At 42.5% G+C, this 19,432-nt stretch overlaps 1 protein-coding gene and 2 pseudogenes across 2 annotated transcripts in view; 1 reads left to right on the top strand and 2 right to left on the bottom strand.

The window, feature by feature from the left end:
* Fhip1a (FHF complex subunit HOOK interacting protein 1A) overlaps positions 1-19,432 on the top strand; it is a 239,295-nt gene that overhangs the window by 92,405 nt on the left and 127,458 nt on the right. The window lies entirely within an intron of this gene.
* LOC114085417 (pentatricopeptide repeat-containing protein 2, mitochondrial pseudogene) lies at positions 759-1,773 on the bottom strand (annotated as a pseudogene).
* Positions 6,361-7,144, bottom strand: LOC114085418 (proteasome subunit alpha type-1 pseudogene; annotated as a pseudogene).

Below are 19,432 nucleotides of genomic sequence, written 5' to 3'. Positions count from 1 at the left end.
GGGCAGGTATACAGACGGTTGGGAAGAGACACAGAGATGGAATTAGGGAGATAACGTAGGGGTTATATAACAGGGTTGTATGATTTTACATGGCTCAGAGCATTCGAGTAACCCAATAAGTCCTGAATTTTCAATTCTGCAAGCATAATAAATGCTTAAATACTATTTCAAAGTTACCATAAGTGTGACTTTTTTTTTTTTTTTACGCAGGTGTGTTTTTATTTCTCTTATTTTTGAGAAAATATGACTCTACTGAATTTAAATAAAAATTTCAAATTATTATGCAATCACATGTAAGCACTATTTGGAGATGATAAAATGAGCCTCAAATACCTTTTCAGGGTCACAGAGCTAAAATGATGGCAGGGCAGTAAGAAAATCCATGTTTTCCAATACGGTAGGATAGGGCTTTAGATCTCTTAAATTCAGCAAGGGTATAATTTGCAAGTAACTATTCCCTGAAAAAAATCAGTCCGAATTGACCACTTTTAGCGAAGGCCATTTTTCAGGGCGATTGTTAGGGTGAGCATGGCTACCTTCTTTCCCCAGCATCTCGCACAGGGGAAGTCTCCTTTTTGAGGGTGCGGAGCTTTCTCTGCCTAATCTGGGTCTTCACAGTGGTATAGCATAATAATTTCTCTGCTCAGTACGTCACCACTCAATGAACTCAGGGAGAAGACTTGGTGTTAGCACAGCGTCAACCAAAGTTACATGCCTGACATCTCAGAAAAGCCAACCGTTCACTTGAAGCAGGCCCCTTAGACCCGAGGAAGCCTGAAAATGAGGTTACTCAGCCAACAGGGACTGGCATTGGGGATTCTAAAAATGTGTAACAGTTTGATAATCTTCAGTTTCAGCAATGTATAGGACTTCCTGTCCCTGGGGGTATGGCAGAGCAGAGTAAGTGTAAGTGGTGACCTGGCCATTTATGTGCAGTTTCCCATAGATCTCGTCAAATTTGGCCAGAAGGTTGGGTGCATCCTTCACTTTTTCCCTAACCTTGACCAACACTTCCTCTGAGAACTCATGTTTTTTCACAAATCTTGATAAATTTCCTTCTGCAGTATTCGTTAGTATATCTATCAGGGTTTCCAACATATTTGACTGGATATGGATTATAATATTTAAATTTGTGCAAGTTATGCTCTCTGGATTCATGATTTGAGAAAAAATGGATGCAGCTTTTGCTACCTGGTTTTGGTTCAGAGCTAACGCCACTGAAAAGCAGCAGGCTCTCCTGGAAAGAATGTCTCCTTGATTAAAGCTTCTTCTCTTAATGTAGTACAGATTTTTAAAAAAGCAAGGACATAGGTATCTTTGGTGAACTTCACATCTTTGTTTTTCATCTCTATCAACACTTCCAAGGCATTTTTATATTTGCCTTTGATAAATAACATATCCATCAAAATATTGAATGATGTGGAGTCTGAGAAGAAACCGTAAATGCTGGTCTTTGATGAGCTACATTGCAGACTCCTCAAGACCCAACTCATAACACAGCCTCATGAAAACAGGTCCAAACTTCTGTTCCGCCAAAGTGACATTTCTGTTCTCTGTATGGTACCTGTACATGACATTTTTAGCCAGCTCCACATCATCCTTAGTCTGACTCAAATGAAGCAAAGTTCTCAACTCGTCCTTTAAGATGAGTTTGTTCTGGGTCAATTTCTCTTCCAAGTTTCTAAAATAAGTTTCTTTGGTGTCAGGAAAATTATATGCAACAGCCAACTTCTTATGTTGAAATTCTTTTAATTTCATGATATTATCTGTAAGTAGATATCGTTTAGCTCCGAGAGGGCACCAGCAGCAGTTGGAGCCTGTGCCTTCCACCCCGGGATAAAAAGAAGTCCGTGTCGTTTGCTGTAAAGCTCATTCCAAGGACCGAAATGCAGCCATATTGTCCTGGGCCGCACCACTTGTCGTGTAGCGTATGTGTTATTCAATTTAGGTGTCCACAATTGAGACAGGGAGAGAAAATGGATTAATTTTAGAATATCTCAGAGACATTCAGCATTTACAAATGAAGAACAACCTCTTGAGAACTTAAGATCTCAGAACAACAAAGAGCACATTAGTTTAGGGGTAAAGGACTCTGGGGACCTGTCTGCGTGCAGTGTACTGAGGTCTGATTCTGGCCAGTGTTGACTCCTTTGGTTGCTGGCTCTGGAGTCGGTAGCCTTTTCCTGAGGCCCATATAGAGGTTCCTCATCAGAGCCCAGGAACTAAAAATAAATAGTGTCTGTGGGTGGCCCCAGGCCAGAGCTATGGGTGAAGGGATGGAGGGTGGAAAGAACAGACTGCTCTTTTTCTGACATGCCCTCTCAGTGAGCAGAGCACAGCATTGATCTACAACTTCTGGTTGAACCCAGAATTCAGCTGTATCCTTGCAGAGAAAGATTCTTGGGATTAAGATTTGATTTTTTTTTTTTTTTCACTTGCAAGGCTTAGAATCATAGACCAACCCCAAAATAGTTACTTGGAATTGGAACAAACTGAGTCCTGGGACCAGTTAATTTCCATGTCTCAGGATCAGCTTGACCTGCTGAGAGAGAGAGAGAGAGAGAGAGAGAGAGAGAGAGAGAGCGAGCGCGCGCGCGCGCGCAGAGCAGTAGGGCAGCTCAAAGGTAGGAAAAGTCCATTTCCCACCAGCCCCCCCTTCCCAACCAGCCCTCTTTAAAACTACCCATAACTTTCCAGGAACATTCTTATTAAAACTTCTGCCCAGAACAAATATAGGAAACACTTAAAATGATAGTTTTTCCTCCTTCTGGGTGTGTGTGAAATTCTCTGTAGGCAGGCATTTAGCATTTTGGGGGAAGAATACAGACAGCCCTAGCATGGGTCTGACATTGTACAATGAATACTTAATAAATACTAATCCCAGAGAGTGAATGAGCTGGGAAGCAAATTGGCTCTCCCAGCCATTGGCATCACTGGAAGCGTTGATTAATAAGCTCTTTACCTTCATGGGGCGCTGAGCCAGCGATGGTACAAAATACATTAGCAGATGTGACTTCTGCCCTCAGGGACTTGTTTGTGAAGTGTGAAATTTACCTCCCTTGTCATTCTCAGATGACAAAACAGGTGAATGGTGGTTGGTCCAAGGAATGATGGTGGCCAGCAGAAGGCCTGCAGGTGCCCTCCCTCCTCCTTTGTTGTTCCAGGGTCCTTTTCCTTTGAGCTGCTGACAGTACCTTTAAAATGCCTGTTTGCTACAGTTGCCCTTCTGTTCCATATGTGTAGTGTAAGTACCTTTAAAGGGATGTATTTTCCCTCCCTTGACTTGCTTCATCTGGAAGGTTCAGATCTGCATTGGAAGCCTGAATTTGGTTGAGGAATGATTTTCCTTTCTCTGGCAGGAACTTTTATTTTTCTCACAACTGAAAATATCATTAAAACCTGGCTGGTCCTAGACAAGGATGGGAACTAGGAAGATTGTCTTTGTTCTCCCTTCTCTGGCCTTGTTCTTTTCTGTGCCCCTGCATACCTTCTGCTTCTTTTAGCTCCTCCTTGTCTCACATGGCCTGGGGACCTTCCCTGTCAGCATTTAAAAGAAAAAAAAAGTTTAAAAATTGGATATAATTTTATATTTACAGAAAAGTTGCAAAAAATAGTATGGAGAGCTCCTGTGTCCCCTTTATTCATTTTCCTGAATGCCGACCTCTTATTTACCATGCCAGTAGTTCCAAGGTAATGTCCTTGGAGTGCATATATTTTAAACCTCTTATCCTAGGGACCTTGCTGTTGTCAGGGTACAGAGATGACTTGGTTCCTTCCTCTTTCTCTTACCTTAAGGAGTCAGCAATCTAGGAGTGGGTTTTGATGACTTAAGACTTTGTCTTCCCATATGAATTTTTATTAAACTGTTCCAAAAATGGCAGTGGGGAATGTACAGATAACAGTTTCTAGTAATTGAATGTAAGCTACAGTAGAATCTGGTGAGTAGGTCCTTTTGACTCGAGTCCATGCTGGGATCTTGAAATTGCTGTTTATTTATTTATTCTTCTGTTCATTTAGTATTAGTTACTGCCCTGTAAGTGCCAAGTACTTTCCTAGTCTCTGGAGATAACCAAATTAAACTTTATGATATAGCTCTTGCATTTAAGAAATTTGATCTAGGGCTATGGTTTGGATGTGAGATTGTAAGGGCCCGGCGAAGCGTTGGAGGAAGAGACCACCAAGAGACCAGCTCATGCAAAAGCAAGTGGGGTTTATTGAGGATCCAATCCAGCGCACTGGGGCTCCGTGCTCACTCAAGAAGGGAGAGCAGCCCAGAGCCCCGAGCAGGGGCTGAGCACTGCTTAAGTACACTTTTTGGGGAGGGCGGGGACTTTATATACATCACAGTCTCCTTTAACAAATCATCATACACCGTGGGAAAATCAAACAACAACTCCTAAACATGATTAGTTCATTCATTGGCCGGAACAGGTCGGGCGGGAGTGATAGGTCAGTTCTAAGGGGGGAGGTACATTCAAACTGATTGGTTTAGGCCCTGTGATGTCTACGTGCAAAGTCACACAGGGTCCTAGGTTATCAAACAACCAGGCGATCAGGGGAAATATTTACTGGGCGGTTCCAAGTATTGTCTTAACAGCTACAGGAATTTCAGGTTTTGTGTGTAGCATAGGAACTTAACAATACCTGGTCCTTTACATTTTAACTCAGGCCTTGCAGCTTAGAAACTTTACAATGCCTGGTCTTTTACACTTTAACTTCAATTTCTTTTACCCTTACAAGATGTCCCCCGAAAAGCTCATTTCACCTGTGAACATTCTTGGCAATGCAAGAATGTTCAGAGGTGAAATGATTAGATTACAAGATGTGTCCTAATGAGTGGATTAATCCTTCTGATGGATTAGTGATTTGAATGGATTACTAGATGGCGACTGTAGGTAGGAAGGACATGGCTAGAGGAAGTAGTAGGTCACTGGTGAGCATGTCCCTGGGGATGATACCTTGTCCCTGGTTCCTTGGATGGGCTTGCACACTCCTGATCCCCCACCCCCGCTTTGTGGCTGCCATGAATTGATCAGCCTTCATCTGCCATGTTGTTCTGTCTCACCCCAGGCCTGCCTAGAGCAATGGAGTTGACTAACTGCAAACCGAGCCTTTGAAACCATGAGCCAAAGTAAACTTTTCCTCTCTAAGTTGTTCTTGTCAATTTTTTGCTTATAGTAACAAAAGCTGATTAACTTGTAGAGTGATCAAAACAGTTACAAAACAATGGAAATATGGTGGAGATACATACAGGGTGTGGTGGGAATGCAGGGAAGATCTAGCCCAATCTGACTAATCCTCATTAAGCTGCTCCACCCAGAAAGAACACATGGGGACTGTGAAATAATATGGTTCTGTCCAGGCAAACTTACATTAAGATGGTTTAGGTAAATTCAGGGGACTGTCAGTGCTTTGTTTTTTTATAAATGGATAATACATTGCTGCCCATGAAGTAGAGTTGAAATAATTATTAAATGCACCAGTATGCTGATTGTGGTTATCGTCCCCCCAAGAAGGTGAAACAGTTTTATTTCACAATTGTCTTTAAAACTGAAAAGACACTTTTTTCTTTCATATAAAGACATTACTACAATTGGGTGCAGTGGTGCATAACTGTAACCCAGCTACTTGGGGGACTGAGACAGGAATATTGCAAGTTCCAGGAGAGCCTGGGCAATTTAGTGAGAGATCTTGTCTGAATGCCGCAGTCTGGCTGGGCACAAAATAACCGAGCCACCACAAAGCCTTGTAGATTCAAACAGCAACTCTTTATTCCCGAACTCTCACTGACACTCTACCCACACTTTCCGTGAACACACTCCTCCACCTGGCTCGCGTGCCAAATCTCTCAGAACCCCGCGAGAACTCCAAAGGAGCAGGCGCCTGAGGCAGCAGGATATGCCCTAATCCCAGCAGGATCCGCCCTAATCCTGGAGCCACCCTATTTCCAGCAGGATCCACCCTAAACCCCGAGCTACCCTAATCCCTGAGCAGGGTCACCTTTCAACCCAAAATGCCATGCGTCATTCCTACTTGGCTATGGCTCTCAGCATCTGAAAAATAAAATAGAGAAGGACTGGGGCAGAGTGCTTGTCTAGCATGCATGGGGCCCTGAATTTAATCCCCAGATCACAAAACAAAAACAAAAACAAAAACATTAGTATAGATACCTGTACTTTATAGAAAAAGATTATATAAGACCACCCCAAAGAAAAATATAACCCATTATATGGTTTCAATAAGGTTGTTAGGAAAAATTCGCGTTTGGACCAATGACTCTAAGACTCCGTCCCACAACTGCGTCACCTAGTTCACAGTGTGGGTCGCTGTCATCAGTGTGTGCTCCTACGTTCTCATCACCTAGCCTTCCGTTGGTTCGTCAGCCTGTTTTGCAGGTTTGTCAGCAGATTGTGCAGGTCGTGCCTTTCTCCATGATCCTTCTCAAGGACCTTCCAGGAAAGGAGACACATTATTATTCTAGTAGATCATAAATTCCAAGTCCTTACCAACAGTTCTAATTGGTAGAACCTGTCTCATTGAAGGTACAGAGCCCATGTTTAACCTGTTCATTTGAGTTCCATTCCATAAACACAGACATATGTCTCTCTGAGGAAGTGTGAATTGATGGAGAAAGGGCTCACACGGACAGAACTCTGCAGTCAAAATAGTTAATGGCAGGCGGGTAGGTTTGGAAAATGTGAATGCCCATATCATCATAGCCAGCAGCAAGCAGCTGACACCATATGGTCTCCAGCCTTACCACTGTGTTGGTATCCGGGTCTTGCTTCTAGTTAGAGGTGCAAGATAAGACCCAGGGAGTGGTCTTGTCAAATAAAGTCTGATTTCCAAACAACTCATGGAACATAAAATTACATAACAGTCTAGCATCAGCAGTAAACCCCCAAGTTGAGATACCAATATGGTTGTCAGCGTGGAGAATTTTTCCTGGTGAGCAGCAAATTCGGACTATACCCTTTTCAATGCAGCCAGCTCTGCATGCAATTTCGATTTCAGACCAACTGTGGCTGAACCTTGTTTAACAGCTTCCGTTGCATATTCAGTTGTATAAACTCTGCCAAACAGTGACTTCATTGTCATACTGGTTGTGAAACGTAGTGCCAGCAGGGACCTGGATGAGCGTCATCTTCCTGACTCTTTTCTGTGAAATTAAAAATGTGGACTTTTATAGATATATATGTATATACCCAGTAATACACATATGTGAATGTATATGTGTACACATATAAAAATTGACTTCAATAAATATTCTTACACCCTGTTTTTCAATATTTTATCATGAAAACTTTTGTTATGAGAGATTTTTAAACATAAAGTTGGAATAATTTTGCAGTAGACCCATCATTTAAACTTTCTAACAAACATTATTCTTGGCTTATCACACATCTGTTCATTTATCCATCATTCCTTTATTAATCTGTCTTAATTCTTTTGATATGTTTAAAGTAAATCATGAAATAGCCTCTAAGTACTTCAGTATACCTGTCATAAAAATTAAATATTTGTTTGCAGTTTTTCTTTTGGTACAAAATTTGTGCTCAGTGAAATGCATGCATCTTAAGTGTGTATTTCCTGAGTTTTGAACACATGTACCTGTGTAACCCAGGCGTCATCATGATATAGAAAATATACAACGTCATCTATCATCATCACCCTCTATAGAAAGTTCCTTTGTGACCCTTCCCAGTCAATCCCCACCTCCCTCTTTCCAGAGGCTACTACTCTTCTAATTTTTTCCTTTTGTCTTTTGTGGTACCGGGGATTAAACCCAGGGATACTTGACTGTTGAGCCACTCCTCCATCCCTTTTTATATTTTGTTTAAAGACAGAGTCTAACTAAGTTGCTATGACCTTGCTAAGTTGCTGAGGCTGGCTTTGAACTTGTGATCCTCCTGCCTTAGCCTCCTGAGCCACAGGGAGTATAGGAGTGTGCCATTACCCCTGGCACTGTTCTTTTTTTTGCATCATAAATGTATTTGTCTGTTGTCCAATTTCAAATAAATGGAATCACACAATATATGCATTTTTTTTGTGTGTGTAGTGCTTATTTCCTTTGACATAGTTTTTAAGAATCATCAGGTTGTTTATATTTTAGTTCTTTTTTTAAAAAAATTGCAGAGTAGGGCTGGGGTTGTGACTCAGTGGTAGAGCACTTGCCTAGCGTGTGTGAGGCACTGGGTTCGATCTTCAGCACTGCATATAAATAAACAAAATAAAGGTCCAAATAAAATAACACCAACTTTGTTTAAAAAAATTTCAGAGTAGTATTCCATTGTATGAATATACAGTTTCCCTATTGATGGACATTTGGATATTTTCATTTTTTAATGATTATGAACAAATTTGCTGTGAACATTCTTTTCCAAGTCTTTAAAGTGGATATATATGAATGAATGTGTGTGTGTATAGATTTGTGTGCATGCGCTCTGTTTCTAGGGATAGACTGACTTGATCATAGGATGGACATATGTTTACCTTCATGAGCAATCACCAGGGCTGTTTCAAAAGTGGCTGCTGATTTTACTTTTCCACTAATAACATACGTGAATTCCTGCGGCTCCACATCCTTGGGTTGTTCATTCTTTTCACCTTGGTGATTCTGGTTGGTGTGCAGTGTCATGATGAGGTTTAGTACTTGTTGTGTGCTTATTGGCCGTTTGTATATCTTTTGTGAAACTCTGACCTCGTTTTCATTTTTAACACTGTCTGAGCTGTTGGAGTATTTGGAAACCGTCTTTTGCAGACATGCTCTGTAGCTCTTTACTCCCATGCTGGGACCTGCTTGTTCATTTTCTTAATTGTGTCTTTGATGAGCATTTTTATTTATTTCTTTATGTTTTGTCTTTTTGAGGTGGTGAGGGCTCTCACTAAGTTGTTGAGTCTGATCTTGAACTTGTAGTTCTCCTGCCTCAGTCTTCCATGTATAGCTGGGATCACAGGCATGTGCCACTCCACCCAAAAAATGAGACAGTCATTATTTTTCCTATTATTGTTTTCTGTACCCTAAGAAACCTTCCCCCACTCCCAACTCATGATGCTGTTCTCCTCTAAAACTTTATGGTTGTATCTCTTACATTCGCATCTGTATTATACCTCAAGTCAGTTTTTGTGATTTTTGTGAAGTAGGGGTCAAGGTTAATGTCCTCTGTACAGATATCCAGTTATTCCAGCACAGTTTGTTGGAAAAGCCCCCCCACCCCCCCGCATTGTTGGACTGTGTTGGTTCCTTTGTTGGAAATCATGGCTGTGAATGTGGGAGTCCACTTCAGGAGCACTGTGTTCTGTCTTGTAGTTACTTTGATTAGTGTTGCATCCTTCTTAATAGTTGTGTATTGTATAGATGTTCCATAAGTCATGTGGAATCACTGTGCCATTGTCGGACATTTTGAAGTTCACTGTGTTTTGCTATGAAAAGCAGTACTGAGACATATACGTTATATCTGTTCAATCTCTGTTTATCTGAGTGGAAGTGGTAGAAGTGATTTATGAATAAAATTCAAGGAGAATATTTACAAGAGTAATGTTACTGTTTAGTTTTATATAGTATATTCTAATTTTTTATTTCTGTGACAAATGAGAGTGCCTGCTATTTACAAGAAAGTAGACTGAATACTATGACCAGTACCCATGAAGTTCTTGTCAACTGGGAGAAGAATATTCATTTTGCTTAGCCAACTTTCTGTCACTATAATGAAGTACCTGAGAAAATTAACTTAGAGAAACGGTTTATTTGTCTTATGGTTTTAGATGTATCAGTTCAAGACTGGGCAGACCCATTGCTTTAGACCTCTGGTAGGAGTGCTGGATGGCAATGGTGGAGCCAGCTGCTCACATCAAGAGCCAGGAAGCTAATCCATAGAGAGAGAGAGAGGAAGAGACCACTTCTCACAGTCCCCTTTGAGGTTATGCCCCCAGTAACCCCAGAGCCAAAGACCACCCATTTGGCTGTACTGATCCTGGAAATTAAACCCATAGGCGCTTAATCACTGAGCCACATCCCTAGCCCTTTTTATTTTTATTTTGAGACAGGGTTTTTCCAAGTTGCTTAGGGGCTCACTAAGTTGCTGAGGCTGGCTTTGAACTTGCAATCCTCTGGCCTCAGTCTCCTGAGTAGATGGGACAGGTGTGTGCCACCATGCCTGGCTTTGGCTATACCTCTTCAAGGTTTTCCCACCTCCCAGCAGTGCCACCCTGGGAAGCAAGCTTTATTTTGGAACCAGGGGTTGAAGCCAGTGGGTGCTTAACCACTGGGCTACAGTGGGCCTTTGAGGAATATTTATCTAAGCCATAGCAACTTCTAAATGTCTTTTATGGATTGTTTATATTATACTCTCAATGAAAGTTATTAAAGAAATATAAAAACTAAAGACTTCAAAAGGTCTTTCCTAGAACACGTTGTTCTCCATGGATCTCATAATAGATTGCGAGCATGTATTTGCATGCAGGTCAGCAGATCGAAAATGAGAAGCAGATATTTGACCAGTTGTCTAAAGGCTTTTGCTCAATTATGGAAACAGAATGGCAGTTATAACTCATCTCGTGCGTACTGTCAGATGTGAGAGGTTATCTTTCTTAAGCTTTTTTATATGGTAATCAGAAAGACATTTACTTGTGTAAATGATCCCCAAGGTACATGTTTTTTATTTTATGTGGGTATATAAATAAAATACTACTGTGTGAAGTGTTTGTAAACGCTCAGCTTCTTTATGTGATCATTTTTCCTCTTAAGAGGAGTAATTTGCAGTGGAAAGGCCACCCTGGATTTCATTTTAAGTATTTGTGATGCTTTTCTCGGGGGAAGATGGTTTTAAGGGGAAAGAATTATTTTGGGTAAATATTTAATATTTTTTTTCACATTCTCTCCCATACAAACAGTGAAATAATTGTACATCATTATCTTTTAAGAGGTTTTCTTATGTTTGCTGTAATAAAAATTAATATCTCTGGTGGAAGGATCACTGTACTGGAAAACTACAGCTTTCGTAAATTATTTAGTCATCTCTGCAGTCCAGTCAGGGTTTGATAGCTGCAACTTGTAGCAAGCCAGATTTTGGCAAAGCAGAAAGACAGAGGACTGTATCCAGAGCAGTATCAGAGGAACGCTGTGTGCGAATGGGTTCTTCAGACTTTCACAGATGCCTTTTAATTTGTCAGTAAATTAGAGACTTCCTTTTTGGGCCATGTCAGTTATTTTTAACCAAGTAAAAACTCTTTTCTGCCTGAAACTTTCGTTATCAGACTATGATCTCTTATAAATAAATTAGAATCTTTTGGAGGGCTACTTCCTTTTTCCCTTTCTTCTCTTTTCTACTGGGCGACATGAGTAAAGTGAATCAAAGAGCCATTTATCCAGCCCCAGTATTGACTCCAGCCTTCACTGCCGACGCAGTTTCTGGATCATTGTGAGTATAAGACAGGGGAACCCTCTAACCCAGACCCGGCCCAGTTCACTGTGAGATGGTTCAAGATACAACAGTTAGTTTTAATTGCATTTTGAGCTATGTCCCAGAGTGAATTGCAGGAGCCTCAGAATGAACTTAATTCCTGGTTACTCTTGGTGGGGCAAAATTTCTCTTTTCCCATTAAACCTGCTGGACATCCTTAGTCTGACTTTCTCTGTTCGGAAATCTCCCCGTGGGAAGTGAGTGGAGATTCAACCAGGTTGGAGGACAGGCTGGTCACAGCTGGCTGCCAACTGCTGTCCATCCCCTCCAGGGTCCAATTTTCCAGTCCCCTGCCTGTTCTCCTAATGAGAAATAAACCAGAAAATGATCCAGAATCGAAACCAAGCCCAAACCATAAAACAAGGTTAAGATGGATTTTATCCTTTGGCTCTTGAACCATCTTATCTAATTCTATTTCGGTAGCTTTTGATAAAATGTGTCACATATATAAAGTCATTTTATAGGTCTTTTTCTTTCCATCTCTTTCCTTCCTCCCTCCCTTTCTAAATAAGAGGTGGGAGACTGTATGCTCGTGTAATTCTAAAGTGGAAGCTTAAAATTAAGAACCGTTTCTTCTCCCTCCTCCTTTACACTTGGTCTTTAACACTCGCCCTCATGGAGAGTGTGTTTGGTTTTGTGATCAATGTGGCTCTCTGGTATTTGTGATTTTCTCCCGGTTGACTCTTGCTGCTAATGAACATGATCATTTATACTGTGTCACTGTAGTGTAGGCATGTTTAATAATTGATTGGGCCATGGTAGGTAGAGAGCAGCAATGCAGTCCCTTTGTTGCCATGGCAATACATTTGGTTAGGGGGCTGTCCATCATTTGGACCACATGGATCTGGCACATGGGACATAATCGCCTGTGGTTGAGGTGGTTGGAAGACAAAATCAACTTAAGAAGAGGTGGCATTTTTAAGCAAATTAATATGTATTTCAGAGAGTGTTTGGACTCACAATTGTAGAGTAACTTACCTTTTTTATTATTGAAAGGCTCATTTTCAGCTAATATGTCAGTGTAGAGAATGAGTCAAGTGACAGATTTGTTTACTTGCTAACACGGTGGGATTTGATCATTTATTGTACAAAATGGTAATTGTGTGAGGTTTGCTTCTTCCTTCTATCATCCCAAGTTGGGTTTCTGATGCCCTGTTTATTAGGGACGCCAAAGGGAAAGGACAACATATTCTCTCCTTTTATTATTTATTTTAATAAAAAAATCATAGGTTCTTAAATGTAGAGGCTTTGCTTATGTATGCTTTCAACAACTGTTTATTGAGCCTTCAGCCAGGGGCTCTTAGGGACTGGATACCAGCCCAGCAGTTGTGCTCCCTGCCGTCACAGCAGGAAGGCTCTGGTGGGCAGTGTCCCTCTAGCACTGTCCTTTCCCTTATGGAGAAATCTCCCTGCATATTTAGTAAGTTTTTACAACAGTTTTTTTCTTCCCAGAATAGTTTTTTAATGTTTCTCCAGGTGGCTTATTAATATCATTTGTCAACAACCAACATGAAGGCAAATGAACACTGTGGTGGCTGAAGCTCCGGTCCTTCTGTGGATCCACGTCCTTCCTGTCCTTGATGTGCAGCCTCCAGTTCTGCCTCTGTCATGGTGCCATTGGCACCAACAGCACGTGCTCTCTGGACAGTTCATTCAATGTCCCACACGTTGCCCTGTTTTTTCTTAAATGTTATTACTTATCTTTTATGTCATCTTTCCACACCTCTTAGAAGTGCTGGGGTAGAAGAAAAAAGCTAAAGCCAATGTGAAGCCTCAGCACCTTTATTTTGTAGAGTCATACCTGTAGAAATGAAATCATAATTGGTTATTTAAAAAAAGTCAGGATGATACTCCAGCATCCAGACCCTGAGATCCATCCCACCCCCCCTTATTCTCCTTGGCCATTTCTAGGAGGAAGAGCCGGCAAGTGCAATGTTCTCCACCTGACGTGGATGGCCATCAAGAGGGCCGACCTTTGGGGCTGGCTGTGACCTTAGGCATTATGGGTTATGACAGTGTTTAGGTATCATAGAGCGAGGGGATGCAGCACTTAGTCAGGAGTTTCAATTAGACACATCAAGCTTTGGAAGTCACTGTGGGCTTCTGAGAAGATGCTTAATGTGAACAAATGAACACTCCAGGGAAGATAAAAGAAGCACTTGCTGCCATGTTTTCACATGGTTGGGGGCAGGGAGGACAGCTAGAGGTGCCCTTGGAAGGGAAGTCTTACCCATCTGACACAGAGAGACTCAGGGCTCTTTATTTTGAACTGAGATGCCATAATAAATACATGACAGAAATAGGAATCAGATTCTCATGTCAGTGCCATCTCTTTTGATCAAAGTGGGCTTTCTGGCTCTGAATTTTGATGATTATCTTATTTTCCCTTGCTGAAGGATCATTCCAACATAGCTTGACCTTTATCCCATGCTTATGCTGCTCTAGTCCTGATTTAAATAGGTTGGATATTAAGAGACACCTACTAGATTCAATAAAAAGGGACATTTATTGCAAGGATTCTGGAAGTCAGGCAAAGCTAGGACTCAAGTCAGGATTTGGAATGCCAGCTAGCACTCTTTTCTATTTTCTTTCACTCAACAGGCTTTTACTCCACGTAATTGAGGTAGGCTTCTTCAAGCTTCTGCTGAATTTATGTTCCAGTTGTTGAAATAACTAGAAAAACACTTTGAGCATTTTCTGATCCTAAATTCTTGGGGGAGACCATTTGATGGGCTCAGCCCCATTCATTTGAGTCAACACAGGTGAGAGGCGAGATGGCCAGGCTCCACATGCCCAGACGGCTGCCAAATCCCAACCCTGAATTTGAGGCACTGGGGGCCAGAGAAGATAATCTGAGCAGATACCCCTGACAAATTGAAAATCCCCACTTAAAGTTGCCCAGATTCCTGAAAAGTTGTGTGCCATTGTTTTACTAACATTTTGAAATCTCTCTGAGGCATCATGAGGAATTAGATTTATTCTGTCCATTTTGCTAATTGCATCACATAAAAACCGTTCCGATCTGGAGCTTTGCATTGAAGCTGGCGGTTTCTGCTCACCTCTACACTCCTCTGCCCTGCTGGAAAATTAGCTTTCCATTTATTTATTTATTTTGCAATATAAGCATTGAGAAGTTAAAGGTCTGTCGTGCTTTAGTACAGTGCCTCGACAATTAAAATCTGAGTTTTCACTTGTGGAGAAATTTTGTTAATCGTAAACCACATTTCTTTTGATTGTATTTATACTCCTGCCATAGAAGTGTAGAAATGAATAACCTTGAGATACGCATACCTCAGAAGGTTTACTCGCTTCCAAGATTCTGATTTTATTTATAAGGCTGCAAAAAGAAAAAAAAAAAACAACAACCAAACAAACACCCAATGAAATTTGTTGTGATTCACTGCTCATCACCTTGAGCTGTTGCCACTCAATGCTAGAAAGGTACTGAATCGCAGATAGCAAGAGGACTGAATAAAAACCCTGTAGCTCCAAACAGAAGCCCAAGGGTTGCTATTGCAGGCATTTCTCGTCACATATTGAGTGGACCCAGGCCAGTGGCTTTAGATCTGAGCTTTTCTGCCCACTCCCACCCCTGTGGGAAGGGAATACTTTTGTCAATTACAGCAGCTGCTCTCAAGGCTGGTTCTTTTGCTGGCTGAAGGAAAAGCTAACGGGAACAATAGATTTCAAGCCCAGTTGAGCAGTGGTCTGACAAAAAGTAAATCTGGATAAATTATGCTGCGGCCTGCTAGAGTCCCCCTGTCTCCCTCGCTGGGTTTGATGTATGCAGCAGTACTTTTCTGCTTCTGCTTTTAAATAAACAGTAAACAAATTCTCTGTCCTATGCAGATTTGAGAGAGGCATTGAAGCAGGTGGCTCTGAAATGTACATCAGGGGTGTCTGCCGAAGCCTGATGTCCATTCTGTTGAAATATAGAACTCACACATTTAAGCAGGAAGACCTGGAGTGGAACAAATTGGGTTGCAAGCCTGGTAATAAAGTAAATGATGAACAGAAAGAGACCCCAGAAGTGCTGCAGAAAACCTGGTGGAGGATGGGAGGCCAGGTCAGGGGCGGTGGGTGCTAGGGAGGCCCACGTGTGTCCCCTGCGGGCTCGGTGCCGCTTCCTCCTCGGACTCCTTTCCCAAGTTCATGTCTTTGGGTGGGGTAGAGGGAAGCTTTGCTTGTCGGTTTTGTTGTTTGGTTTTATTTTGAGGATGTTAGAAAGTCTTTGATTTTCGTTGCTTAATCAAAGCTTCACCTCAAAGATAAATTCAGGGCTGGGGTTGGGGCTCAGTGGTAGAGCGCTTGCCTAGCACGCGTGAGGCACTGGGTTCCATCCTCCGCACCATGAAAAAAATAAAGTTTATTATGTCCACCTACAACTAAAAATATTAAAAAAAAAAAAAAAAAGAAATCCAGCTTTGTTTCATTCTCAAGAAATGTTAGAGTAAAAAACAAAAACGAGAGCAAACCCCTCCCCAAGGAACCTATAAATGGTGGTGAAGGTAGGGCTCCCGACTTTGGTATTGTACTTCACGGAACTTCTTAAAGCCATTATTTGTTTATAGTGGGTGTCCCCCGCACCCCAGCCTTTCCTTTGGTGGCCTGCCTCTGTGAGGGGCTGGCCTTTCTCAGCTAGAGGGGTCAAGGCCTTTCTCCTTCCACCTGTTCGCGAGGCTCACAGAGCAGCCTGAGTGCTTCTCAGCCCCTCCCGGTCTCTCTCGCAGGCGGTGTTGGCTTCCCACCTGCCTTATTTCTGGCTGCAGAGAACAGACACAGCATCCTGTGACCTCAGGAGTAGGAAGCTTATTGTTCCATCCTGGGGAAAGAGCATTCAGCTCCAGGAAGGACCAGGGCGGGGGAAAGGGGACACCTAGAGGGAGGGAAATCAGAGGCTGCTTGGAGGCCCACTAGTTCTGGGAGTGCGCCCTCACTCCAACCCAGCTGCTCTCTGAGTTGCTCCTCTGTCTCCGGCCTGTCTGCTTTCCTGCCTGCTGCTGGCCAGCTTTATTTTCTGGATTTGAACTGGGAATTTGAATGGCTGAGCTCCTGGAATACCATAGTTGACATTTAGGCATGTCACAGGTTGGTGGCCAACCCAGGGATACGTTGCTTTCAGGCCAGGTTCCCACCGTTGGTTCTGTGAGGACTATGTAGTTCCATTGGACTAGCAGGTTGATGTTGTGCATGTGTGTGTGTGTGTTAGTGTATACACACACACACACTTGCACGCTTAAGTACAGAAAATCATTGTCGGAGACTGCCCCCAAGCAGCCGTTGGGAATATTACCAGTTTCCTGAGGAGGGGCGGTAGGGCAGGGCATCACCTGCACTGGTGTGCGGAGTGCACTCCCAGAGATACTCATAAGATACCAGCAGGGCAGAAGGTATTATCCCTGTTTTGAAACTGAGGAAATTGGGGCCAAAATAGGTTAAGTACTTTGCCTAAAGCTATAGACTGAGTAGGGAGCAGAGCTGGGATTTAAAGCCAGGTTTATTTGACTCCACTAGGCCGTAATGTGTTTTTAAATTTTAATGAGGCAGGAAGCGTCATGAGTAGAGCTGCCCCTTCCTTATTCTTGGAGGGACAGGCCTGTAAGATTGCAGAGCTGTGTTCCCAGTGCCCGGTAACCACCACAGCTTCTGAGTTTCCTCTTCAATCTGATTCCCAGGCACTGAGTTTTAATGACTTCTCTTCAGTGGCTGAAAACTCAGACTCTTTTTAGAGGTCCTTCCTTCTGAGTTGTCAGGCATTGAAGGACAGCGGCTGACACTCAGTTCTTGGAGTCAGCACTGGCCTCCCTACAGCACAGCTGGATTCGGGGGCACGTAGGGGGAGTTCTCAGGTGGAGAGGTCTCCATCTGGGGGACCTGCTCTGGAGGGGGCTTCCCAAAGGGGCCTGGGGTGCTGCCGGGTCCCTTCTTTGCTCTGTTCCTCATGGGGTCTCTGGCGCCCTGCCTGGAGGCCAGGCGTTGCTGTGGCAGCTGACAGGAGGTGTGCAGCACAGTCTGCGTAACTTCATGACTCCACCTGCTCAGAAGCCTCCACAAACCTCTCCCTCCTGGCACAGCAGCCTTCCCACTGCTCTTCGTTCAGATTTTACCAGCCCTGGGACGGGAGGCTGGTTTTCTGATGCCTATCTGGACTTCTTTCGGGTTCAGCGTTGGCTTCTCTGGCTGTGTGTTTAATCTCCTCTGGGGAGAAATATGTGCAGCCGACGGCCCCTGCCCTCTTTTCACCTTAGGGCTTTGGTGGCTGTCACGATTAACAGTATAGACTTTGGAGCCAAACAGACCTATTCTCCTCTAGCACTTTCTGGCTGGGGCACCTTTGACAAGTTGCTCAGTCCCTCTGAGCTTGGGGTATGTGATAAAGCACTCAGCGCAGCATGGGGCCCAAGGTAGTGGCCCAGGAGAAGTTAGGTGCTGCTAATACTAATAATGATCTGAGTAGTCACTGCGTCTTTCTCAGGCCTGTTAGTGCTCCTTGTTCCCAAAGGGGGAGCTCTTCACTTGGATCTGCAGCAGCGTGGTAATGGACAGGAGCCCTAATGCAGGGTCTTTTTGTTTATATTCTGTTGTCACCCCAGGGTTTGAAGCATTTTGAGTGTTATAAAGCATATTTTGTATGAAGATAATTACCATGCTTCTAATGTAATTGGGAGCCGAGGTGTTTTAATTAATGATGTGCCAGACACCCTTTCAAATAGGGTGAAGTATGATTTTTAAAGCCTTTATCTACTCGGTCATAATTAGGGACACTTGGAACGTTCCAGCATAATATCTGCTGATTTGCACACTTTCATTAAGCAATCAGGATTGAATGACCCAGTGACCAGCTTTTCATGGGATCAGGTTCCAATTTTTCAGGTGGAAGAGCGGGCTCTGCTCTCTGTTCTTCTCCCCTGCCAGTGATAACTTTAACTCACATCTTGTTTTTCTAAAATGAAACTTTTGTGCATTTTTTTGAGATCTTGATTTCTGTAGAATCCCTCCATCACATTTTCTTCCTTTTTTTTGTCACATGAACCTGTTTGGCCAAGTCTCTTTGTTAGTACAGTTTTCATGTGGTACCATCTGTGGGTGTTAGAGGTTGTTAAAATGGAAGGAAAAAATAAAGTTTGTGCCATGAGAATCAGAAGACAGAGGGAGAAGAGTAAAGTTGAAAACTTGAAACCTGGGCCAGGGTAGAGCTATGGTCTAGCATCTGCAAGGCCCTGTGTTTGATCCCCAGGACCACAGATAAATAAAGCAAAGCTACCACCAGTAACAGAATTTCTTCTCTACCCCTCATTTTTATGGGCCAAGCTCCACAAGAACAGGGACCATGCTTGTCTCATTCAGTTTCTTCCTCCCACCTGGCACTCAATTTGGTGCCGAGTGAATTGGCTGGATACATGGATGAGTGAACGGAGGCTCACTAATACTGTGTAAATTACATTAGTATCTATAGGGGCAGAGCTTGGGTCAGAATCTGGATCTCCTGGGCCCACGAAGAGATGTATGAAGAAAGCAGAGGGTAAAAAAGGCAAGAATTTGTGTGTGTGTGTGTGTGTGTGTGTGTGTGAAATCAAAACAGAACTATTTAAGGAATATATAAGAAAGTTTCATAATGGAAGATATAAATTTGGTTCACTAGTGATTCATATGGAAGGAGTCTGTGTAGCCTTGCTTAATCCAGCACTGCTATTTGATTGTTTCTCAGAAAGTAGTAATTTTTCAGAGAGTAACTGTGTAACCATCTTGCCATTGTTCAAGCTGTTATCTTTTCTTGGTTTTGTCACTTTATTGCTTAAACCAGAATGACTTTCCCAGCCAAGTCTTTATTAATTTTCTCCCTTTTCAGCTTAGCTTTATAATCGTTGTGAAAAAAAATTAAAATTTTTTTTGCTATGATGCAGATTATATAATTTCTAATCTGCTTGCATTTGTCAAATCTTTTGTACATTGAATGAATCAAAAAGTAG

This window comes from Marmota flaviventris, chromosome 7 (genome assembly GCF_047511675.1).
Source record: "Marmota flaviventris isolate mMarFla1 chromosome 7, mMarFla1.hap1, whole genome shotgun sequence".
NCBI classification, from domain to species: domain Eukaryota; kingdom Metazoa; phylum Chordata; class Mammalia; order Rodentia; family Sciuridae; genus Marmota; species Marmota flaviventris.
The sequence above is the reverse complement of the archived record's forward strand: the minus strand, read 5'-3'. Positions and strand labels throughout refer to the sequence as shown.